The sequence below is a fragment of the Suncus etruscus genome, chromosome X (genome assembly GCF_024139225.1).
Source record: "Suncus etruscus isolate mSunEtr1 chromosome X, mSunEtr1.pri.cur, whole genome shotgun sequence".
Taxonomy (NCBI): Eukaryota; Metazoa; Chordata; class Mammalia; order Eulipotyphla; family Soricidae; genus Suncus; species Suncus etruscus.
Window position 1 is genome coordinate 6,611,543 of NC_064868.1, and position 26,413 is coordinate 6,637,955.

The 26,413-nt window shown below is 39.6% G+C and overlaps 1 protein-coding gene and 1 non-coding gene across 2 annotated transcripts in view; one reads left to right on the plus strand and one right to left on the minus strand.

Annotated features, from left to right (window-relative positions):
* The window catches only part of SH3KBP1 (SH3 domain containing kinase binding protein 1), a 362,585-nt gene that overhangs the window by 150,169 nt on the left and 186,003 nt on the right, over positions 1-26,413 (plus strand). The window lies entirely within an intron of this gene.
* On the minus strand, positions 25,623-25,729 carry LOC126000120 (U6 spliceosomal RNA). The gene has a single exon (XR_007492485.1). It is a non-coding gene; the product is annotated as a U6 spliceosomal RNA (small nuclear RNA).

Here is a 26,413-nt window from a genome sequence, read left to right on the forward strand (position 1 = left end):
GAACTGCAGCCAGCGAGCAAGCACTTGGTTCTACTGTGCTTGTCACTTAGGGGATGTTGAGAACGTACTGCACATTTCTTATATATATATATATATATTTATGGCCAGGTGGGGACATGCTTCTTACTTATTGTGTCATTTTGATTGTGAAGCCACTCCACGGGTTTCTGGTTGGCTTTACATGTCCTTGTTTCTATTTCCAGTGTATCATGAATTCAATGTTTGGTAAGTCTCTATTGTATTCTGCACATTTTATTCTTCGCTATTGTTATTATTATTACTACTACTGTTGTTGATATGCTTTCCTGTTATATTGTATTTTATAATCATCTTAAGTTGCTCTGCTATGTTGGCCTCTGCCTTCTAAAATCTAAACTGCTTTGACCATCTTTGAGGTTTGTTACGCATTTGCATTTTACTGCCCCTTCAGAAAGGAATGCTCAAAGATATTTATAGCAGGCCTAGTGCTGATGCTGTGAGATGAAACTCAAGTTGCGAGGTTGCTCTCAGAGTTGGTACATGACATGACTTTGATCGTAGAACATGACTCTTGGGCTCATTTCTCTTATGTTGAGTCCTTCAGACAGTTTGGTTCAGACTGTGCTGAAGGAAGCACAGTCCTTTGGACAGTTTAAAGAAAAAGTTTTTCTTAGCAGAGAAACCAGCAGGTGCTCTGCCTCTGGTAACACACTGTTGCTTTAAAAATTAGGGCAGGGATTCTTCAGAATTCATTTTTGCGTGTGAATGGGTAAAATATACATGCCCCTCAAGATTAATGTGGGCCCAAGTATTTGCCACATGGATGGGCGTTCCATTTTGGTCTGCTGCCTGTAGCTATTAGAAATCACATTGCCTAGTAGTAATTTTAACCTTCTTTACCTCACAAGTTCAGCACTGGCCATTCTAATCCCCAAACAGATCTGCCCCAAGTGGCCTCTCTCTACCTCTTCTCTACTAAACAGAATCTTTATTTGGGTCAGCATTTCACTGCCTTAGTATTTACCTGGCTGCTGAGGATAAAATTGTTGTGGTACATTTTGGCTTGGTTTTCGTAACATGAGTGAGTGTGTTTGGCTGTGGGTGTGTGTGCACGTGTGTACATGTGTGTATGCACACAAACACGCCCATGCAGACCTAGTGCTCCTGTGTTGCCTGTGAGGCAGTGGCATGGATTTTGATAGGCTGTGGTGCTTCGTTTGACAGGAAACTGTAAACAATGGATGAGAAAAGTGTGTTCTTAATGATAATAGTGATTATAAAAAGTTAACCACTTCGAATTTTTAGTGTTTTGTTGGTTAAAGTAGATGCACGATCTGGGAATTTGTATAGAAACAAGATGTTTTTCATATAACAACTGGGAATTCTTTCTAGGGAAGTAAAAATATGGAAAGTGTCAACTTAGATCAGATTTTTTAAGTTTTTCAAGCCAGTCATTTGTCAGTCTTGCTTAACTTTCTGGCTTTTATAAACCAATGGAGCATTAAGATTTAAGAGAATGTATTACTATAAAGTGGAAGCTCTTGATTTCCTCTCAGTATCACCTGAACTTGACTTTTCTGTGGAGAGATGAAAACAAAGCTGTTAACCAGGCAGTGAACGTGGATGTTTTGAATATATAGTCATTTGATAACATGCATCTGTGTGCATGACTTGTCCATAGGAGACTTCATTATCTTGTGGTTCAGTGAGTCTTTTTTTCTCAAAAGTGAGAGCAAATGGGCCATGTAAAGGCCTTTTAAACTAGCTTGTATTAGAACTGAGACTTGACATTAGAATATGTTGCCCTGGTTCATATTTGGGGGATCTCCCAAGCAATACTTAAAGGACATGGGGGGAAGCACCACTCCAGTGACTCTTAGCCAGTTCAATGCTATGGCCCAAAGATGCAATGCTGGGAACCACTGGGACCTCCACAGAGGTGCTCAGGATTCTCTAGGGCCATACCAGTGAAGCTCATGAAGCCATATCGTACTCATTATTGAACCCAGGCCTAATGCATGTTACTCACATGCTTAGACACTGAACTATCTCATTGGTTATGATTTTAATCTAAGAAGTACTATCTCTTGGATCGAAAAGTGGTGAAATGGGTGGAAAAGGTTTCTAAGTTGTTTTTTTTTTTTTAATTTATGGGTTATTGACAAGATTGCTTTAAGAATTTTCCTTCTACTTACCTCCTTTCAATAACTGTGTCCTGGCAACAATGTGTGAACATTGGAGTCGTAAGAGTTCTTTGGAATAGTCATTGACTTTAACGTTTGATTGATTTGTACTTTTGCTGGCTTTCCACTCAAGTTCTCTACCCAGAGAGGCTCATTCTTGACTTGGTTTTGTGGTGGTGGTGCCATCTGGTGGCTTTCCTAAGAAATGCCTTCTCCTGCCTTTCCTTTCTTCTAGGGGTGGCTGGGTAGGGGCGGGGAGAGGATCTTGTGCAAGACATCTTTGCCTCCCTGATTTTGTGTTCTCAATTCCTGAAGTTCCATCTGACACCCACAGCTTCTCAAATTGCACAATATTCTCGTTAGCCTCCTTCCTTTCTCTTCTAATGTTTCTGAATTGAACGCATACAGTCTGTTTCCCCATTCTTGTGCCATCTGCTATATCCCTACTGACCAGGATCATTGTTGATAAAAGCATTAAAAAAAACTTTTGTGGGTATGACTCTAGGTATACTATAAATTTGACCATATTCTTTTTCTTGATAACTCCAAGTATGTTTTCATTTCTTTTTTGAGCTAGATTTTCCTCAAAGGAGCAGTAATTTTATTACTGATGTTATTTTCAATTGTCAGCATGCAGTGAAATAAAAAGCCAGCTGATTTTGTTGACTTCATTCCCATTTGTCAATTCTTTACAGGAAGTTGCTCTTGTCTGGGTATCCCCATTCCTGTCCTCTGGGTACCTATCACTGAGCTTAAAAATGTTTGTTTATATCTTGGAATACCTGGTGGTGTTCAGAGATAGCTTCTGGATGAACACAAGGATTATTATTAGGAGGCAAGGAGACCAAATGGGGTGCCAGAAATTGAACTTCGGTTGGCTCTTTAGTTTTTAATCTATGTTATGGATTATTTTGTATAACTTATTTACCAATTCTTACTTTGTTCAGGGAAAAGCAATCATTTTTTACTTTATTTAAGAAAATGCATCAGATAATTGACATAGTTGAACATAATACATTTGTTTCCAGATAAGTAAAAGCAAAGTTATTTTAAAAATAAAAGAGAAAAAAGCAAGAGAAAAAAGAAAATTAAAAAAATAAATAAAAAGTACAGTCATAAGAACATTTGTGAAAATTATTTTATCTCTAATGTGGTCATTAATAAAATGGCAGAAGGTTTAGTAAGTTCTTGTTAGCTGTCCATTATGTTAAATTGTTGTACTCCTATAGGGAAGATAGCATCAATCAAGTGAAGTTGTTCAGAAATTCAAAGTTATTACTGATATTGCAACTTTTAGGGGGTCTGTACTCAGCTGCCAGGCCCCCTGGAAAAAGGAAGATATGGCAGGAGGGTACTTGTGTTTGTTCCAAAAAGCCCTGGTGACATCAGCCTGAACACCAGTGTACCTGAAGTTTGATCAAATGGGTGTCTTTGAGAAAATCGTAGAGTAGTTCTGAGGCAGGGCCATGGACAAAACTGTGATTCTGAGTGATGGCGGCAGCATGTGTGGGTTTGGCAGAGCAGGGGCTTGGCCTGCCCTCTCCTCCTGAGGTTGCCTGCTTTCTACTGTGTGGTTGATGTAGCATGATTTTTCACAGCTTGGTCTACATCTCTTTCAAGAAAAGAGTGATTCCATGGAGCTGGCCTAGTGTGAATATCAACACTTGAATTTTAAACATTATGCAATGTACAACCAATCCATATACAACTTGAATTTCCTATTATTTTCTATTATGTAAAGACGTGTTTCTGAAGGGTCAGAATCCATATGGATGGTATGACTGAAGTTTTCTTGTTCTACTATACCGGTAATGCAGAATACTGGGATTGTTCAAGTTCCATATGATGCTTCAAACTCTGAGAATGATGCTGAATTCACCCAGGTGCCACATGGTATCATTGAATGCAGTGCCTGCCTTCCTCAGTCATGAGTGGGATCTGGGTATACCCAAATTTGTTAGTATAAGGCATTTTCTAAAGGGATGAAGCATATTTCCATGTTACACAGGGAGAAGCCTGTGTAACAAGTACATTACACTGGTGAGGAACTGTGCCAGCATTTCCTGGTGTGCGGTATGCAGAGTTAGGGCCCTGAAAAAATGACCACCAACGAATGAAGAGAAGGGGAGGGAGAGGGAGAGAGAAGAGGAGAAAATCAACTCTCTGGGCAAATGAAATTTGGATGGAATGCAAATGTGGCCTCTTAGAGATTGGCAGCATCCATGCATAGTACAGGCTCTCAGCCATCTTGTTGTAAAGAAAACTGCATCTTTTTGATTCCAAAGCTGCACTTGCCGGAAAACAAGCTGATTCTCTGCTTTGGGATGTGTTGAATTTGGAAATGCCAGGTGCTGTCCAAGCATCCCAGAAATCCTCTTCAGTAGCCATTATGCAAGGGAAATGGAAAGCATACACACATAGATGGGAGAGATGCCCGTGGAAACTTCTAAAGCCCATGACTGACAGATTGCCAGAGGAGCTGGACAACCATTTCCTAGTCAGGGACTGGAAAAGCTGTCCCTGGGGAAGTCCTGCAACTGACCAGCTGAAAGGGATGGTCCCTCTCTCATCATGACTTGGGATCATGTCATCCCAAGCTGGGCATCAGCAGGAAGGTGGGGTGAGCAGGTAGTTCCAGGAAGGAGACTGCAAGTCTCTAGGAGGCACTAACTTAGGGGCTTAGTCTCTGCATTTCTAGGCAACTGTCTTGATTATGTTAAGGCCCCATGTGGTCAGAACAGTCCCATGATCTTTTCTCTGTACTTTGATGGAAACATGGGTCCTCTTTTCTTACCTTAATACTGTCAACCTTCAATGGCCATTAAGCAGAACTTTGTTCATTCTCCTCCATTCTCTCGGTGATAGAGGCTGCTGCTATTTTGAGTTTAGGCATTGAACCCATACACAGAGACTTAGGGAAAAATCTCATACGTGTTCTTTTAGATTCTGGAATCATAGAATTCCAGAGGGTGTTGAGGTCTCTGATAATGGCCAGACCTTCCAGCCTGATGGGAACACCCACTCCCCCACATGCCAAGAAGACAAGAAGCTTCTGCCTAGGACATCTAAATGGACCCATACCTTGAATGTGGGGTCTAACATTTGCTTGAGACTCCTAATGGGCTCCTGGTTTCCAAGGAGAGATTGTTCTGGGTACAGAACTGGTAGGCGAGTTCAAAAGAATGGTGGGCAATCTCATATTTTGGGTTTTATCTCCTAAAATTTTCTCAGTTTCTTCTAATGTTCCAAGTGACATCTGCAGGTCTATCAACACAGTTTGGCACCCTGATACCACTTGCCATCTCAGTTCAGTCTTTGGAAGCTTTAATTTTTGTGCTTATAAGACTTGGGAGCCGTTGTCCCACAAACTATGAGGACACTGTCCTAAGCCCCCTTCACTGATGGTCAGGCCAACAGTGGGCACAGCTGCAGTGTCAGGTGGGCTGCCCTCATTGTCCTCAGCCATGAGGGGATAAAAGAGCAGCCCAAGTTGCCCGATGTGCACTAGAAAACACACTGCTTGGTCCATGGACTTTTTCTCTGGAGACCTAAACAAGTACAATGGTGGGGGAGCCTAGCTGCCATTCCTTGTGGCCCACTCCATATTTCTGTGAGGTTTTAGGCAAGTCTCAAATTGTTTTCCAAGTTGTAAAGCAAGGAATCCACTGTTACTTCCTCGGGACATTGTGATGATACTAACTTTACTATCTTCAATTTTTGTCCTCATAAAGTCCCTGAGTAAGGTGAGGTTGGTTCTTCACTTACTGAACTTGGATATAATTGTTATTAAAAGCCTTAAATGACCAGAATGATCCCAGAGAGTTGGGAAGCCTATAATAGTTTATAGAAAATAATGATAGTGTTTTTCCTCCAATAAAGCAACCAGTGGCCAGGTATATATGGAACATTTCCAACCTAGACCATAGGCTGGACCATGAAATCTCAGCACATTTAAAAGGATTCAGATCATACAAAATGTGTCCAGCCACTGGGGAGGGGTTAAATTTGAAATCAGCAATAGGACAAAATTTGCTAGAATCACAAATATGTGAAAACTAGACAACATGTCTCTAAATAGTCAATGGGTTAAAGAGAGGTCCACAAAAGAACATTTTAATTACTTTGAAATAAATGAAAATAAAGCCACAATATCTGGAAATATGCTACATTCCAATAAAGTAATGCTGAAAGTGACTTTATAGCTACACATGCCTAAAATTGTATATATCTCACATCACTAGCTCAATCCCCCAAGATTTATTGAGTTATAATTAATATATAGCATTATGTAAGTTTAAGGTGTACAATATGATTATTTGACATACATGTATACTGTAAAATTATCAGTATAATGTATATTGATTACTACAATAGGGTTACTTCATTTAACAACATCATGACATTACCATGTCTTTTTTTAGTTGTGCTGGTGAACCAAATTCAAGATTTGTCTGGTTTTGACTTGTTTCACTTAGTATAGTATAATGCCTTCCAGGCTCATTTGCATTGTTGCACATGGCAGGATTATTTTATGGCCTGCTAATATTTTTCTCTGTGTGAATGTATTTCACATTTTTATTACCCATTTTTATGTTGATTCACATACAGGTTGTTTCCATGTTTTAATTATTGTGAATAATGCTGCAATGAATGTAGGGACATATATATCTCCTTGAGACAGTGATTTCATGCCCTTTTGATATATCCTAACTTTCTACCCCAATAACCAGACAGGAAAAAAAACAACCTAAACTCAAAGCAAGCAGGAAGAAGTAAATAATGATTAGAATGAAAATACATGGAATTAAGAATAGGAAAAATTAGATAAATATCAGTGAAATAAAGAAAAAATAGAAAAACAGTATATAAATATTAGTGAGAAAAATTTTGTTCTTTGAAATGTTCAAAGAAATCTCTACCTATACTGCCAAGGGGAAACAGTGGAGAAAAAATTAAACTACTAATACAAAGAATTAAAGAGGAAAAATTACTACCAATTTTAGAGAAATTAAAATAATTATAAGTGAATATTATAAATAACATATATACTCCTGGTGGTAATATATATGATACAGCTACTTTGTAAAATAGTCTTACCTTTTCCTCAGATTTAAATATAGGTAGACTATGACCTAGGATTCCTCAGCCAAGAAAGACAAAAATATATGACTACACACAAAATTTTACAGAAATTTTCCTAACACCCCGAATGGAAATAACCCAAATATTCTGCAACTGAAAAAAACAGATAAACAAAATGTCTTATGTCCATACAATGGAATATTATTTACAATAAAAGTGAAGTACCAGTCTACAATATGAGTGAACCTTGAAGACTTTATGCTGAGATAAAGGAACTAAATATAAAAGACTACTGCTATATCTAGAATAAACAGACTTAGATGGTCAGAAAATAGATTTAGTGTTTGTTCAAATCTCTCTATGTTTGTGTGTGTATGTAGGTGTATGGGTCTGGAGCAATAATAGTACAACAAGTAGTACAGTGGCTGCTTACATTCAGCTGACCCAGGTTTGGTTCCTGGCACCACATATGGTCCCGGAGCCCTGCCAAAAGTGATCCCTGAGCACAGAGCTAGGAATAATTCCCAAGTATCTTAGAGTATGGACTCCACAAAAAAATCCCCAAAACCTAAAGCTGGGTGTGGGAATGGACAGGGATTGTTAATGGGCATGAAATTTCTTCTAGGGGTGATTCACTTGTTTAAAATCAGATTTTGTCATGATGGTTCAATCGTTCTGTAAATGTATGAAAATCATTGAATTTCAAGTGGGCAAATTTTATAATATGTAAATTATCTTGATATAGCTGTTAAAATTTTACCACATGAATTGGTGTTGAATGTGCTGTCTGTGCCTGGTGTTCTCTCTTTTTCTTTCTCTCCTCTCTCTCTCTCTCTCTCTCTCTCTCTCACACACACAGACACACACACACACACATACACACATACTCATACACATCCCTCCCACTGAGGGGTAAGATGTGTCATTCCATTTATTCAAGCCTTTAAAATTATATATTTTTTCAGTGAAGCTTTCTATTTTTCTTCATTCAATCAGTTGCCTAGGAGATAGTGAGTCTGAGGAATCAAAAAGACAGTGTTTTGCTCGGGCTGACCTAAATATTAGATAATCGATTTGAGAAGGGGAGAGAACTGATTGTAGCATTCTATTGTTCATTTCTTGTGCATTTCTTGAGGGGAAAAAAAGATTCCCTGTAAATCAAAAGCCAAACCTCTTTTTGTCTAAATTCTGTGTTTCATGGAGAGAGCTTTGGCAGGAAAGGAAAAGAATCCATTTATGGTTCCATTTTTTTTTCTTCCCTTGTCATTGTTAGTAATTCTCATTGAATATTTTTGCTCAAAAAAATCTTTATCTGCAACTCTGGTGATTTCCTTGGGAAAATTCCTAGATGTGGAATTAGCAGGCAAGCACATGTATATGTTTTATGGGACTTTCAGTCATTATTATCAAATTGATTTCCTGGAGGTTTGCATCGATTGATTCCCCACACAAGTGAGCAGAGTGCTTTTCGGTGTTTGCAGCTTGGGTGTCTGTGATTAATAGAGTGCTTAAACATTTCTCCTTCTGTCATTTATTCGGATTCTTTGATCTTTTGTTGAGATCTTTATATTTTTCTTACCAACTGGTATGTTGTTTCTTTGTCGTTCGAGGAAATCATACTGACTAGTTTGTAGTTTTCCTTTTGTCTGTATTTAGTTTTGATGGAGAGAAAGGATGCATTTTATATAGATTAGTGCATTAATGTTTTCTTTTGTGATTCTTCTGAATAAATTCTTCCCTAGTTTTCTTTGCACCGGCCTCTTTTTTATGTCTGATTTTAATCTATATGGAATTCTGATTTCTTAGATGAGGTTAGTATGCAAATTTATTTCTATTTTGAACAGCCACTTTCCCAGGGCCACTTATTGAATACTTTATCTATTTCTCCATGAATTTTTGGAACCCTATTTATCATGTAATGTTATTATAGTATTAGGTCATTTTTCCCTGAATTTTCAATTCTGTAAAATTAGTCTCACCATTCTTGTATCAACCTAACTATTATGACTTTATAGTATGTTTGAATAAATAGTATAGCTTTTGTCTTTTCTATTGTCACTAGAAAAATTCAAACGATTCTCATTGTTTATCTCAAAATTATGTTACCAACTTTAAACAATCCATTGGAATTTTAATCACACATTATAATTGAGATGGAATGGACATTTCCCTACCTTTCTATTTAAAAGTTTGTCATACAAACTGTCTATATAAAATGCTTAGGGGAATCATTTCCTCTCCCTTCTCTCCTCCCTGAATATGGCAGGGAACCAGTTTTTGCAAGCATATTACCAAATTCAAACACTCACCCCTTCAGCAATTCTGAGAGTTCATTCTAATCATTGGATGAGATGGGATTTTGCTGTGTAGTCAAGTCTCAGCTAGGCTTTTATTTGTGTCATCTTGCTTACTCTTTATAAAGTTGTTCCTACATGGTTTACACTTATTTTTACCTTTTGTAAATGGGATCTTTCCTCCTTTGTATTTTTTTCTTACTTCCAATACAAAGAAGAATTTAAATGTTAGTTTATTTCTATTTTGGGAATTTGTTTTGGGGTCACACCTGGCTGCTCAAAGACCACTTCTGGTGGGCCTTGTGGGACTATATGGGGTACTGGGGATTGAACCTAGGTCATCCTCATGCAAGGCAAGAACCTTGTCACTGTACTATTTCTCCAACCCTTGGATAGGTTTATTAGGAATGTCCTTTTGGTAATATTTATTAATTTAAAATGTATCTATTTAATATTAGGAACATTGCTAATACCTTCTAGTCACTAACTTTCAGGAAATAGTACTGATAGAAATTTTAAAAGGTAATATTTGAACAAATAAGCTTGTTTGGTTTTTGGCTATACTCAGCCATACTCAGGGCTTACTCCTGGCTGTGTTCTCAAGGATCACTCCTGGTAGGCTCCAGGAACCATATGGAATGCCAGGAAATGAACCTGGGTTGGCATTGTGCAAAGCAAAGCTCTATCCATTGTGCTATCACTCTGCCCCCACAAATGACATTTTCTTTTTATTTTTGGGTCACACCCAGCAGCGCTCAGGGGTTACTCCTGGCTCTACGCTCAGAAATCGCTCCTGGCAGGCTCGGGGAACCATATGGAATGCCGGGATTCGAACCACTGTCCTTCTGCATGCAAGGCAAACACACTACCGCTACGCTATCTCTCCAGCCCCACAAATGACATTTTTTGAGGGCCTCCCAAGTGGTGCTCAGGCCCTGCCGCAATTCTCAGCCAACCAAGACTTGATTCAGCACAAGGGTTCAAGGATGTTAGGGCCCTGGAGTGCCCAGGATATCCAGGCCAACCCAATTGTACTCTACGGTTTTACTTGGCAGTCTTCGGGGAAACATATGTCATTGAGAATTGAACCCTGGGTTGAGCACATGCTTCTTGATGCATCCTAACCACTGTATTATTCCCCAGTCTCACAAAAAACATTTTATAAATAAAATTTTCTTTAATAGCCAGAGCTTTACAACTTATCATATTGTGAGAAAGACAGAAAGACTCATTCATCTCTTAGAAGAACTCTATGAATGGCCCCTAGTGGTACTCAGGAGACCATAAGTAGTGCTGGGGACTGAACTAGGGTTGGCCACATGCGTGGCAACCAGATTTCCCTCTGTACTAGCTCTCTAGCCCTTGACCCACTTTAAATATAAAGAAAATGAAGTCAAAAGTTCTCTTGCTCCCTCCCTGTATCTCATAAAATATGTACAATAACATGAATAACAGTATCAGTTTAGCCTTAGGCAATGGCTGATTTTTAAATGATTTTTGACATGTGTCCAAAAGGCACAACTTGAGCATGCCTTTTATTTTGCCAATATATTCTTTTTGTTCTGTGTGTGCTTCAATTTTGTTTTTGTTTTTGTTTTTAACTACATTTCCAGCTCCTTGAAGGAAAAAGCCTAGTTTTTGTCTTGGAATCAGTATTAATTATTGTATGAATACGCACACTTGTATTAAAACACTCTGAGTTACTAAACAGAAAACTACCAGAGGGGAATAAACTTTAAAGTTACACAGGTCAGGAGAAACTGCTGAATGTGATTCAAAGAAATTAGCCTTGGCTAGTGAGTGTTAAAGGGAAGAGGAGGCTGATTGGGTCTCTGTTTTGGAAAGTGGATCATCACAATAAGCATGGAATCTAGCTTGAGGCCTGATACTAGGCCATTAGTAGAAGTAAGAAAATGAAATACATTTCCAAAAGAGGAAATTTGAACAAAATCTTGAAACTCGTTGAACCTTAAATAAGATTCCTGAGTGTATTTAAGATAGGTCTCCTGCAAGGTTTTCTTTTTCTAGACAAATCTAAGGTGAAAGTGGGAGAAATAGATGCAGGGCCAGAGGAGGGTTTGGTTTTGTGAAATCCTTGAAATCTTCCGTTGATTTTATAGTTCTCTGTAAATGTGTGTAGAGTTTGATTTATTGTGCTTTCGATAATGTATGCCTATTCCTTGTCTTTCCTTCATGTAGGAGTGTTGGTGCTCAGCCTAGGCTTAGCTCATCCTTGCTCTTTGGTCTTTTCCTTCTCTATATTTGGGAGTTTATCACCCACATCACTACTCCCTGTGCCCCTTGAACCACCATGTTACTTCTTCTCTTATCAATTTGCCTTTCCTGCCTCCTAAGAGTAGGCTCACATAGTATTTGTCCTTTTGTGATGTGCTGATGCATGTAGTATAATATTCTCAGGGTTCATTCATATTAACTTTTGTTTGAATTTTTCCCGTTATAAGGCTGAATAATATTCTATTGTATAAAGAGGCAATCTGTGTTTTATCTATTTATTGACTGCTGGGTACCTGGATTGCTTCCACCTCTTGCCTATTGTGAATAATTCTGCCACAAATATGGGTGCAGCAAGATGGATTTAAGTTCCTTTTTGATAGATGGTTATATGTCTAAATAAACCTTACAGTCTTACCTCATTTATTGTGCTTCACTTTATGCACTTCACAGGCATTTCATTTTTTACAAATTGATGGTCTGTGGCAATCCTAGCTGAATAGGCCTATTGGTGTTATTTTTTTCTGAAAGTATGAATATACTTTGTCTCTGTCATGTTTTGTCAATCCTAGAAATATTAAGAACTTAAAAGTATTGTATCTGTTGTTATGATCTGCAGTCATCTTTGAAGTTAATGCTGTAATTGTCTTTGGGTGCCATGAACTGTACCCACCTAAGGCAATAAATTTAGTGTCATGTGTGTTGTGACTGTTCTACGGAGTATTCTATCTCTTCCATAAGACCCAACAATATTGAAATGAGACCAATTTATATCCCTACAATGGCTCCTAAGTGTTCAAGTGAAAGGAAGAGTTGTGATTCTCTCATTATAAATCAAAAGCTAGAAATAATTTACAGAGGCCATCATGTCAAAAGCAGATCATAAATGTGTAGGGTGAGGTAGCATGTTCTGGTGGAAAAGCTGTAACAAGTGACCCAGAGGATCTCACCAAGGTCATTGATATAAGTGGGTACACCAGGCAATAGATTTTCAGTGTGGACAAAACAGCTTTCTCTTAGAGATGATGTCATCTTGGGCTTTCATAGCTAGAAAGGACAAATTAGTGTGTGGTGTCGAGGATTCAAAAGACAGCCTGATTCTCTTAGATGCTCACACAGAAGGTTACTTTATGTTGAAGCTTGTACAAATGAAAAATATTTGTGTGACTATTGATATGTTTGCTTTATTGCATTGGTCTGGTCATTCTAAAATATTCTAGATACCTTAAGAATCATGTTAAATATACTATGCCTGCGCCCTAGAAATGGAACAACAAAGCACAGCTGTTTAAAACATGCATTACTGAATATTTAAAACTCGTGGTGAAAATTTAATGTATGGAAAAATGCCTTTAAAATATTTGTTTCAGGGGCCGGAGAGATAGCATGGAGGTAAGGTGTTTACCTTTCATGCAGAAGGTCATCGTTTCAAATCCTGGTGTCCCATATGGTCCCCTGTGCCTGCCAGGAGCAATTTCTGAGCACGGAGCCAGGAAAAACCCCTGAGCACTGCCGGGTGTGACCCAAAAAAACACAAAAAAATATTTGTTTCAGTAATCACATACCTGGCCACTTGAGTGCTGATGTGAATGTAAAAAGAAATGAATTTTTTCATGCTGGCTAACACAACATCTGTTCTTCGGCCAAAAGATCAAGGAATCACTTTTATTTTCAAACCAAATTATTTAAGAAATATCTTTCAAAAGGCGATAGTTGCTCTGGATATTGATTCCTCTATGAATCTTGGCAAAGTAAATTGAATATACCTTCTGAATAGTAGTCACCGTTCTAGCTGTGAAACATTCTTGATGCATGAAGGAGGTCAGAATATCAGCATTGATAGGAGCTTGGAGCAGCTTGGTTCTGATCCTTACATGACTCTGAAGAGTAGGACTGTGAAGGAAGTCACTGCTTATGTGATAGAAATAGCAAGAGAACTAGAATTCCAAGCGGGACCTCAAGATTTGCAGCAATCTTAAGAAGCAACTGAAGTGACAGAGTAGTTGTTTCTTAGGGAGGAGAATAGTGGCTTCTTTAAACAGGAGCCACTCTAGATGTTGAAACACTTTTGAAATGGTAACATAGTGAGGTACTACCTCACACCACAGAGATTGGCACACATCACAAAGAATGAGAACAAGCAGTGTTGGCGGGGATGTGGAGAGAAAGGAACTCTTATCCACTGCTGGTGGGAATGCTGCCTAGTTCAACCTTTATGGAAAGCGATATGGAGATTCCTCCAAAAACTGGAAATCGAGCTTCCATATGATCCAGCTATACAACTCCTAGAAATATATCCTAGGAACACAAAAATACAATACAAAAATCCCTTCCTTACACCTATATTCATCGCAGCACTATTTACCATAGCAAGACTCTGGAAACAACCAAGATGCCTTTCAACAGACGAATGGCTAAAGAAACTGTGATACATATACACAATGGAATATTATAAAGCTGTCAGGAGAGATGAAGTCATGAAATTTTCCTATACATGGATGTACATGGAATCTATCATGTTGAGTGAAATAAGTCAGAGGGAGAAAGAGAGAGACACAGAATAGTCTCACTCATCTATAGGTTTTAAGAAAAATAAATGTCATTTTTGCAACAATCCTCAGAGACAATGCGAGGAGGGCTGGAACTTCCAGCTCACTTCATGAAGCTCACCACAAAGAGTGGTGAGTGCGGTTATAGAAATAACTACATAGAGAACTACCGTAATCATGTGAATGAATGAGGGAACTAGAAAGCCTCTCTGGAGTACAGGTGGGGGTGTGGAGGGATGTTGGGAGATTGGGGACATTGGTGGTGGGAATGTTGCACTGGTGAAGGGGGTGTTCTTTACTTGACTGAAACCTAATCACAATCATATGTGTAATCAAGATGTTTAAATAAAGAAAAAAAAAGAAAAAAGAGAAAAAAAGAAAAAAAAGAAAAATATGAAGAGTTGGGCATATGGCTCAGCATTAGAGCACTTGGCCTGGCATGTGTGATGTCCTGAGTTCTATCCCTAGTACTCTAAACAATAAAAAAGTCTAATATGGGAGATGTCTCAGGTGAACACTCAGCATGTATGAAACCCTTAGTTTGATACCAAGCACCCAAGCACCATGACCCTTGAACATCACTGGGAGGTGGCCCCTACAACAACAGTGACCTCCCCCAAATGTCAATCGTTAAGCAATGGGTCATATATAAAGAAGTCAGAAGTAGCATATATTTAACTATTTGATTTATCTGTCAAATCATGTGATCTAGAAGAGAAATAAGGGAGAAACTAAAAGAGATCTTTCTTGAAGTTAGATATTTTTCATTGCAAGAAATGATAATTTTGATGAATCATCCAGGTTTTCCCTTGAAACAAAGGGAAGGGAGAGTAGGAGAAAGGAAATAAGATTTCTGGTTATGCTTACCTTCAGTGAGCCACCAGGTGGCTTGGCAAGTTCCAAGCATCTTCAACAAGACAACTAGGGGTATTAAAAATTTCACTTAAACCGTACTTAATTATAATGGTAATTCTATTTTTGTTTGTTTGTTTTAGGACCAGAAATGCTCAGGGGCATTCCTGGCTGTGCATTTAGGAATTACTCGTGAAGGTGCTCAGGGGACCATATGAAATGCCAGGGATAGAACCCAGGTAGACTACTTGTGAAGCACTCTACCTACTGTACTATTGCTCTGAGCCTGAATTACTGGTATTTTTAACTAGTTTCCAGGGAGCAAAATTAATATATATATATAATTACATAATCCAACTCTCTCTTTCGATTAATAGCCTAATTTTCTTTTCCTGGCTCTGATGATGGTTTTTTAATGGGTATGGTGTTCAGTTTGGAAAAGTGAAAGACGTTTTGGAAATGAATGAGGGCAATAGTTTTACTATAATGTGAGTGTGCTTAATGTCATTGAAGTACATACTTAAAAATGAAGTGATAAAAATTTGAAGTGGTAAAATTTGCATTATATGTATTTTAACACAATAGGAACCAAGACTACTGTTTCAGATAACCAACACTTTTCTCTACACTATCAGTTGAGAAATTTAAATGATCAACAACAGTTAACATGGTACTTTGTCTTGATTATATTGTGTAGTTTTTAATGATGACTTGGTAGGAGAATTCTATATCAGGACAGCTTCCTTTCTGCTATATTTTCCATTTGCATTCTTGGGCAAAGATAAACATAGTGTGTCACATAGGAAATTAATAACCTTTTTATGTTCTTTTCAAATGGTGTAGCTAGAAAGTTTTAGACTGAAATGGCCCTTGAAACTTGTGTTTGGGTCCTGCTGAATATGTCAAGGGAAATAACTTACCATGATAGAAGAATGATATGGTATATTTACAGTTTTCATTCTCCCTGAATGTTTAATCATTGTTTTGAGAACTTGCTGTGCTGCCAGACATTATGTTGCCACAGTAATACCACCTAGCAAACAACTGCAAAATCTCAATGGCATATAATAGCAAGCATTTTATTGCCTTTGAATCTGGGGTTAGCTGAAAGCTAGTTGAGTGACTTTTTTCAAGTGTCTGGAGGCCAGCTGGCAGCAGGCTTGGCCTCAGCTGCTTGCTTGGGTATCTCACAGCCCCAGTAGGCTGACTTGAGCACATGCTCATGACATTGGTAGAAGTTCTTTAGAGCATGAAGAAACAGCCGAGTTCTCTGGAGGCCTGGTCTCCAAATTGGCTCAGGTCCCCATTCCTTTCAATTTGGTTTCCAGAGCTTGTCACATGAACTGGTCATAAAAGATTCCTCTGTCTTTAAGGGAGACATTTCACAGTTGAGTTACAATGGGCCTGCTTAAGGGAAGATACAGAATTTTGCCAACATGCAGTCAGTATACGCAGCTCACTGCAGCAGTAGCATCAAGACATCTGGTCAACCCTCTGAAAAATGCTGCAAAGGTAGCTTCTTCATTTTAATAGGAAAAAGATTCAAGAGGTTATGTGACCTGGCCAAAATGACACTTTCAGTTTGGGTTTGAATTCAACTTCATCACACCTCTTCCTCCATATTGCCTCTGCCCAATTCCATGCAACACTTTGAATTACTACATCAGCAGGGACTTTTTTTCCCTCTGTGTCTGTCCTTTTTCTCAGTCCCTTACTGTTTCGTTTCTTTTACTTTGCTGAGTACTCTTCTCCAACTTCTCAAATATAAGCTGTGTTTGTGGTTTTATTGTTGATACCTTGTCACTGTAACACCTGCTTTTCTACCCGTGAGCATGTCATGTCCTTGGTTGATTCAAGCCCAGATTTGGTACCTATAGTATAATGGCTGATGGGAGGCAGCTGCTTTGTCCCCAAACTATCCACAGATTCTTCTGATTAGCTGATTCCTGCTGCCTCTTATGAATGTTAATCAGTGGCAACCTAATTATCAGTTCTTGTCAGATCTTCAGAGTCTGTCACTGCTCACAGGAATATAGGCTTTATTGTTAGGGACAGAAAGGGTAGAGCTGAAAATCTTCTGCACTGGGTATGTGTTTCCCTATTTAATGGTGATGGGCTTACTTTACCCTTGAGGCTCAAGGGAAGTTAGGAAAATCTTCTTGGGGTGGTTGGTTGCTTTGGAGCTGATGATTCCATCTGAGCTAATATCTCCTACTCCAACCTCAGAAACTGTTATCTCTTGGTCGGCAGTTTAACCACCATGATCCTCCAACCACTGCTAGATATATCTCTGAGGTCACCAGCACCACAAAGTGTCACCCTGGTGGGCCCTGACACCACCCAGCCTATTAACAGTCTTACCAGGAGTGACCCTGCTGTGGCACCATAAGCACTACTTAGGAGACCTTCCACTCTTTCATCCTGTTCTCTTCTCTGGACCCTTCTTGTTCCTTATAATAGAACAGAAGTCCACATTCCCATGGTCTCGGGGCCAAATACGGAACTGCTTTTTTCTGTAAAAGGAGATTATGTGACCCACTGATCACTTAAAACTTGTGAATGGCAGATTTTTAAGAGTGGAGAAATGGCCATAGATTCTCTGTGGTCTGAAATGCTGAGTGTTGGCCATCTGTCCCTGTACAGGGCATGGCTGCCACCCCCTGGGGGAAGGAATAGAACCACAGACACCTGTCCTCCAGGCAGTGGCATCTTCACTAGGAGATCTTCCTGTTTGTAAGATCAGCAGATTTGATAAAGAAACTGTAAAGGGAAAGACAGGAAGGAGCCCAAGTAGCCAGAAAAAAAAATCTCAGTGTCTGAGAGGGAGCCATGCACATTTGTTTCTACCATGTCTGGTTCAAACCACAGTGCATAAAAGGAAAAAAAAGGAAGGACAGAGAGAGAGAGAGGGAGAGAGAGAGATCTGCATAGAGCCAGGGGGTTGGGTCCGGAATGAAATTGGATACATTAGTGGCAGGAAATGAGCACTGGTGAAAGGATATGTGTTGGAGCATTGTATAAGTAAAATTTAACCATCGACAACTTTATAACTGTGTGTCTCATGGTGATTTTTTTTTGGGGGGGGGCCACACCCGGCGGCGCTCACGGGTTACTCCTGGCTATCTGCTCAGAAATAGTTCTTGGCAGGCATGGGGAACCATATGGGACGCTGAATTCAAACCATCCACCTTAGATCCTGGATCGGCTGCTTGCAAGGCAAATGCCGCTGTGCTATTTCTCCAGCCCCTCTCATGGTGATTTAATTAAAATTATTCATTACAAATATACCCATTTCCCTCTGAGGCAGAGAGAGAAAATGGAAATCAGCTTCAGAAAGGATGTGCCAGGCTGACATACCATTTTCTAATACCCAGCTTTGGTGCTCTCCCAGGTTGCCAAGGCCTCAGATACTCATTACTAATCTATTTCTTTGTGGGGGAGGCTACTTAAATATGTTCTCCTGCAGGTGGCCTTGCTCTTGATCTAACTGCTCATTTGCCTTGAAACCTGTCTTTTGTGAATAAAACCTTCCAGAGGGGTCTTGGCAACCAAACCATTTTCACCATCCCTACATGGAGCCCACAGCTATGGTCATTGATCTAATGCCCCCACCCTCTAATTATGTCGCGTTGACCTCAATATCTGCTATTTTCCAAGTTGTTTATTTTATTTTTATGTACTCGAATCATTCATTGTTACTGTTGCGTTGCTGAGGAACCAGAGGGATTGAACTTGTAGCCTCATACCTGCAAGGCATGCAGGCCAGGTCCCCAAAATATTTTGGTAAGATTTATTCTAAAAATACACATTAAGTGAGAAACTGGAAGTCATGGTAACATCTATGGCATTGAAAGCCACCCTCACTTTTATTGCCCAGGGAATATCTGGCTTGTAGTTGCCTCTTCATATCTCCATCTTTGTTTATTAGACGAAACCATAAGAAAATGCAGAGTGGGCTGGAGTAAGATAGTACAAAAGTTAAGGAGCTTGCCTAGCATGTAACTGAAGCAGTGACCCTATTTCTAATCATAGTACAATGTTTGGATCCTCAAGCACCACCAGGAGCATAGTGCCAGGTGTAGTCCCTAATAACTGGCCAGTGTAACCACTCTACAAAGTAAACAAACGAAAAAGAAATTTGGAGATTCAATGACAGAAATTCCATTTAGACAGCACTATCTAATGCTAATGCAGATTGCTATAGTCATTGGATCTTTTTCACAACCCATATGGGGTAGACTGTTGAGACTGTGGTGCAGTTAGTGGTTGTGGAAGGGGACCTGGGGTCCCTGCAGTGCCTCTAGAGCTCTGCATGCCTGACTAAGTCATGACCTGGTTTTATAGCGCTGGAAGTAAAGGCCATTTGGGATGGTTCTGCTCAATCATCCTTCTGAGTAACAGAGTAGTGAATACCAGGACACATCTTTGTACATTTCTTATGAGTCATCTGGAGTTTAATGCACTGGAATTAGGATTGCTGCTTTCTTCATTTTTTGGGGGGTGGGTACACACCTGGCAGCACTCAGGGGTTACTCCTGGCTCTATGCTCAGAAATTGCTCCTGGCAGGCTCAGGAGACCATTTGGGATGCTGGGATTCAAACCACTGTCCTTCTGCATGAAAGGTAAATGCCTTACCTCCATGCTATCTCTCCAGCCCCTCTTCATTTTTTTAATTGTGGGAGAAGATTCGGTTGCTTTTGGGCTCAGTTGGTCTTGCAGACTTTAGGGAGTCCTTCATCTACCCCCATGAAACCACAAAGATGGGACCATAGTGGAAATTAGCCACTGGCCAAGCCTATGCAGTTGTAAACACTGGCAAAAGCTTTTATCTCTTCTGGAACATTTGTTCCATGTTCCATTTTCCTTTACTTTCCAGCAGGCCCCAGGGACATACACAGGAAGTATATCAGTGTAGCTGAACAGGGTGAGGAAGGAGAGGCAGAGGAAGCCAAGAAGAGGGTTCATGGAAGCCAGGTGAACCCTTTATCCCTGGGACAGGGGCACATTGTGGTGTTCACAGAACTTAACTGGCCAGCAGAGGGAGGACTGGCAGCAGTGTAAAACTTGGTAGCTGGGGCTGTCAAGGTAGAGAGACAGGTAGCAGCAGCCTGAACATGTACAGGTCTAGCCTTAGCCAATGGCGTGTGGACACTGAGCTTGGCTGAGCCGAGGCACCGGATGACAGCAGGGCTTTCAGCAGCCACTGATCTGGAGAATAATAGGACACTTGGCATCAGCTCTCCCTGAACATAGTGTCACACAGACATTTGTAGTCCAGAGCCCATGATGTTACTTAGTGTGGTTCTTTGTCATGATTGTGCAACTCCAAAGTCTGAGGAGCATTCTGCAGAATGCAGTCCATGTGATATGTTGGTTTTCTTTTCTTTTAATTTTTATTATAACTTCGTGATGTACCAAGTTGTTCATAATACAGTCATTTCAGGAGTCAGATATTCAAACACTAATCACACCATCAGTGTGACTTTCCCTTCACCAGTGTACCCAACTTCCCATCCACCACCATGACCTGCCTCCTTGCAAGCACAAATAAATTTATTTCATATCATTTATAACAACACAAAGACCAGTAGAATTATTAAAATTCATATCAACAAGAGTCACTTTGAGATAATTGTTATTTCTCTCCATGGTGTCACTAAAGTCAGTGTCTAAGGATTTACTGAACTGTGGTTGGTGCCAGCTGAGCCTTCCATGTTACTAAGCTTGGTAGATTACTATACAATCATATTACTATACAATTATATTATTGTATATTATATATTATTGTATATTATACAATTATACTAGTATGATTGTACTATTATACTATAATACTATTATTATAGTATTAATTATACTATACAATTACTTTACAGTCATATTTTTGTGATCCTACTGGGATGACACTACTATAAAATTTTGAGATCCAGCATTTATAGAAACAAATTTGGTGGCTTGACAGTTTGATATGGTTAAGTCAGGGAGCTACGCTGTTTCTGTCGGAAGGTGTGGTGTGTGGCTTGGTAGAGGGGCCAGACTGTTGTATGAGTAGAGGCTGCTGGGTTTTCCAGTCATAAGGGTGAGTGGGGGCTTGGCTCAATCACATTCTGAAAAAAGTCCCTGAGTTTTCAACCTTGTAGTCCAGTCCTACCTGAGAAGGTTCAGCTACTTATATTATTTGAGTTCAGCCATGGAGCTGAACCTTTTCTGTGGGAAAATGTCAAGTGTGGAACTGGGCTGCTGTGGTTCATGCAGAAGGGGGAATCTGCCCCCATCCATTCTGAGAATTCCACAGAGGTATCACCCCAAACAGGACTACCTGCAAAGTATTGGCAGCCATTGTTTTCTTGACTGCTGTTTTTATTAGATCTGCTTTACCCTTTTGCACTGTGGGTTTTCCTAGCAAACCATAATCTTGATTATGAGTTCGTACTTAAACAAAATTTGAGGTGAGATGGAAATAGTTCCAGAGTTAGGGTGCACACCTTGCAAACTCTGGTTGGGAACCCCTCCCAATTGTGAAAGAACTCATTTTCCATGTGTGAGAAAAGCCTGTGGACACCTTATAAGAAACCATTGATAAATTGATGAAGTAAAATATATGAATTTACCAAGCATACTGGTTATGCTGAAGCACATTTACCAAAATACTATTCTATGGAATAAGGAGCAAGATCCAGCAGTTGTGTAGCAGCTGCCATAATTTTGAAGTCAGGATGAGTGTAAATGATTTTTCAGGGTAACTCCAGCAATCATAATATGAGATGAAAACATCTAATCCACATATTGGGAATACATCAAATTCAGTGGTGCTGCTTACATCAATGTGATTTGTTGCCTATGCCCAGAGTGGAAGGAAAGGACACATTTTAATTAAGAAATCACCTTTTTTCCCCACCCATGTGCAGGTCCCCTTAATTATATCCATAAACCCCAGTTAAGAACCTCAGTTGATTGAAATTAATCTTTTAGAGACAGAAGGAGTTGTGGGAATGGAAGCTCCCATTAGCTTTAAGAAAACTCATAAAGTTTCTCGACTCCCCTCCTTTATCTTCTGGAAATGAGAAAGGAATCTGTGTTTAAAATGAATCCAACGGAGGGCCAGAAAGATAATACAGAGAGATATAATAGTTACCTTACATCTCATTAAACTCTGCTTGAGCCCCTGTATCATATGTTTCCCTGAGCATAACCAGGAATGAAAACTGAGCACAGAACCATGAGTAAGCCTTGAGCAATGGCACCAAAGCTCAACTAAAATAAAAAAAGTTAGTCTTAATAAAAAACCAACCATTTTGACTACTCACAATAAAGATCTCTACTCCCATCCTAAATAGATGTCTGAGCACAGAGACCATTTCCAGAGGAATACTGGTTTAAAATACTGGGAAGTTCTAGATTGTTATGATGTGGGCCTATCCTTGAGAAATGTCTAAGAATAGGTGAGGGTTGAAAGCCAAATACTAATCTGTAGGAGTCTCTAAACCTTTGCTACAGTCACTGGTCTGTATGTGCACCCTCTTTCCTTCTTTCCTTCTCTCTTCTCTCTTTTTGCATCTACTTCTTCACTGCCTCCCCTCCTTAACTGTAAAAGTCAATGTCTGATTAATTTATTTGTCAAAATTGGAGAATGTCTTTAAAAATAGATATACTGGAGGGAGTATGTTGGATAGAAGGGAGAAATCTTGTTTATGCTCAACAAATAGCCTATATTTAGAATCTTTCTGCACTTTTTCCTTTGAAATTTTGTATTCTCATTTTGCTTGAATGACTCTTCATGGAGCATTTAAAAGTGCATCAAACAAAAATCTCTATAAATATGTTGAGTTCTTTAAGGCATTTTTCCAAAAGCCTCCTTGCCAAAGCTGAGAAAAGTTATGTGTTTTATGTCAGAGTTTCTCCTCTGAACCCAGATCCCTTCCCCCAAGACTTGAGGATTTGGATAGCAGGGAAGTGTGCCAGGGGTATTTTGGAGGAACTGCTGTGGGTTGGGTCAATTGGATGAAGTAGCATTAACAGCCTAAGGAAAGGGGAATGCCAAAGGGATGTTTGAGACATCACTGAGTTGCCTAGTGTGACTCTTTCATTGCACCGTGTTCTCATTTGTCCCTTTTGTAGGTTTCTGTGATATTTCAATGGAGTCACAAGTGACCATCACATAAACTGGAGGATCCGAGCATAAAGTATGGGGGTCAGATAGTAGGATAGGGACCCACAGTAAAGAAACTAGGTTGGAAGAGAACCATGGTCAGAAAAAGGTTGAGGAGCCTTGCTTCATAGCACTCGAACATGAAGAGAAGACTGGTTGAACTGGTGTACATAATTAATGATCAGATTGCTTTTCAACATTGTCCTGCATGTAAAAATATGGTTAAAAAGGGGGCAGAGGCCAGGTCTTCCCTCAATTGATGGGTGGTAGGAAGAAATAGGAACCAGTAGGCCACCAGAGAAAGTGCACAGTCGATCCACAGGGGTTATCTGTGTGAGTTTTGTGCACTCAATGAATACCACATGGCTATGAGCCTTGGTCAGAGCTAAGCCTATTTACAGGCTATTTACATTGGAGGCTGACCTGGCATTGACTTCCAGCATTATATGATTTATAGTTATACCATATAAATTGTGTGTATACACCAATTTATAATCACTACCAAAAGTCTCATTTCCATTTTTCATGAGAGAGTTGTCCCCATTTCCTTGATTTACCCACATCTTTTTCCTTCTTTTTTCGGGAATCATTATTTTGTTCCTGAGAGTCTAAGAGTTTTTGTTATTTCCTTTGCTCATTAGTTTTGTTTCTCTCGAGCCCATGAGTAGTCATATAGTGTTTGTCTTCTGATTTATTTCAGTTTGTAAAATCCCCTGTAGGTCCAATCATGGTGTTGCAAAGAGCTAGAGTTTCATCTTTTTATGGCTGAGTAATAGTCCATTCCAGACAGTTTTATAAGTGGTGAAGACTGGAGTTTCATACCCATGGTACTCCAGACCCATTTTCAGGCAAATGAGGAGATCGGTAAGTGTGTTGCATTTTTTGTCAAGAGTGTGCTTGAGTTGTTGGAGCAGAAGGGGTGGAGGCAGACATATAACTTGATCCTACGAGATAATTGAAATATAGCATAAGGAGGACAGTGGTAGAGACAAGCAGTGGTTGTTAGGGAAACCCACAGAAGGGTTGAGTGTGTGGGCTTCTGAGTGAGTGGAAATGAGCTCAGAGGAGGACTTTTTCCCTGAAGGGTGATGGTTGCCTGAGCATCGATCAGCAGAATCAAGCAGGGTCCATGGCCTTGGATTGGTATGCTGGACTGTTGTGTGGCTCCTGGGACTGCATTGGCATGTGATGAGAGCAATACCCAGTGTAGGAAACAGGCACGGAGTTCTGTGCATGGGCTCACCTCCTACAGACTGTAGGATCAGCCACAGGCAACTATCGCTGGGAGGTCAGAGACCCATCATACAGCCTGTGGCAACTACCTCTTAGCCTCATCTAATTGGTATTAATGTATTTACTTGGAGACTAGGAGCTGCCTTTACTATTAATATCATCAAATCATGAGAAGAATAAGTTTCATCATGCAAGATATTTATTTTAAAAGGTGACAATGATTATAAAACATCCTTACAGCATTCTACATGCTCTTTGTAAAAAAAATTGACAAATTGATGTGCACAAACTATTAAAAAAGGATTTAACACTCCCCTAATCCCCTTTTCCAGAATACTGCAGTTACAGTGGGGTGTACCCTTCCATGCCATTTTATTTGCTTGTGTATTCGTGTATACATATACTTGCTCATTTCTCATTCAATGAATGAATCCACTTATGCATGAATAAACTGAGAGTGTACTCTGTGCTAGGTTTTGAGTGATTAAAAGTGGATAATAGAGTCCATGATGCTTATAGGAGTGAGGAATTGTGCCTGTGTATAGTCATATTCACAGTGTTGGGATTATATTATTATATTATTAATTTGACTTTTTAATGTAGGGATGCCTCTTATACAGTTGAGTGCATACAACTGCTTACTCTAATGACTGCTTAGTTTCCATTGCCAGGATGGATATCCTAAGTTATGTGAGCATCCTTCACCTACAATTGGCCCCTTTTACCTGATGTACTCACCTGTTCCCATTCTTCCTTCTTCCTTCTTCTGGTAACCTGTGTTTTGTTCTTAGAATTAGTAGACTTTCAGGCTGTTTCCTCTGTAGATGTCTGAGCATGCATTTTCTCTAGGAAATCATACTCACCTGAATATTCTTATACAGATTTCTGACCTGCTTAGACTTTTTTTTGTCTTCTGAGAAGACTGAATTTAAAATTGAATATACTTCATCATTTCCTGCTCAGCTATAGCTTGGATTCACTATTTGGAGCAGACAATTGCCATTAGTGATCAGAACAGTTAGGAGTGTTAAGGCCATTGTTTTAGTTCCAAATTATCTATTTATTTTTTTAAATATGGAATGCTTCACGAATTTGCGTGTCATCCTTGTGCAGGGGCCATGCTAATCTTCTCTGTATCGTTCCAATTTTAGTATATGTGCTGCCGAAGCAAGCACCCAGATTATTTTTTAAAATGACTTATTAAAACACCGTGCTTTAAAAGGTTGTTCATAATACAGTTGGGTGTTTTATTACAGTTACAAAGTTGTTCATGATTGAGTTTCAGTCATAGGATGTGCAATATCCTTTATCAGTGCACATTTCCTTCCACCAATGTTCCCATTTTCTCTCCCACCTTCCCTCCTGTCTGCCTCTGGGGCAGACATTTTTCTTTTCTATCTCTTTTTCCATTTTTTTTTTACCTTTTAGATGCTGTGGTTTGCAATTTTGTTGCTGAAGGGGTATCATGCATATCACTTTATCTCCTTCATCACCCAGTTATTGTCCAGACTGATCATTTACAACTCTTATTGTCATCGTGGTCCCATCTCTGCCCTACATACACTCCCCTGATAATTGTGGCAATCTACCTGGACTATCCTCCTGGCTCTCATTTTTTATTATCTTTGGATATTACTGCCATGGTATCTTTTTTTGGGGGGGGTGTTGGGCCACATCCAGTGACGCTCGGGGGTTGCTCTTGGCTATGCACTCAGAAATCGCTCCTGGCTTGGGGGACCATATGGGATGCCAGGGAATCGGACCGTGGTCCATCCTAGGCTAGCACATGCAAGGCAGACATCTTACGGTTTGCACCACTGATCCGGCCCTGCCATGCTATTTTATTAAAACTACAATAT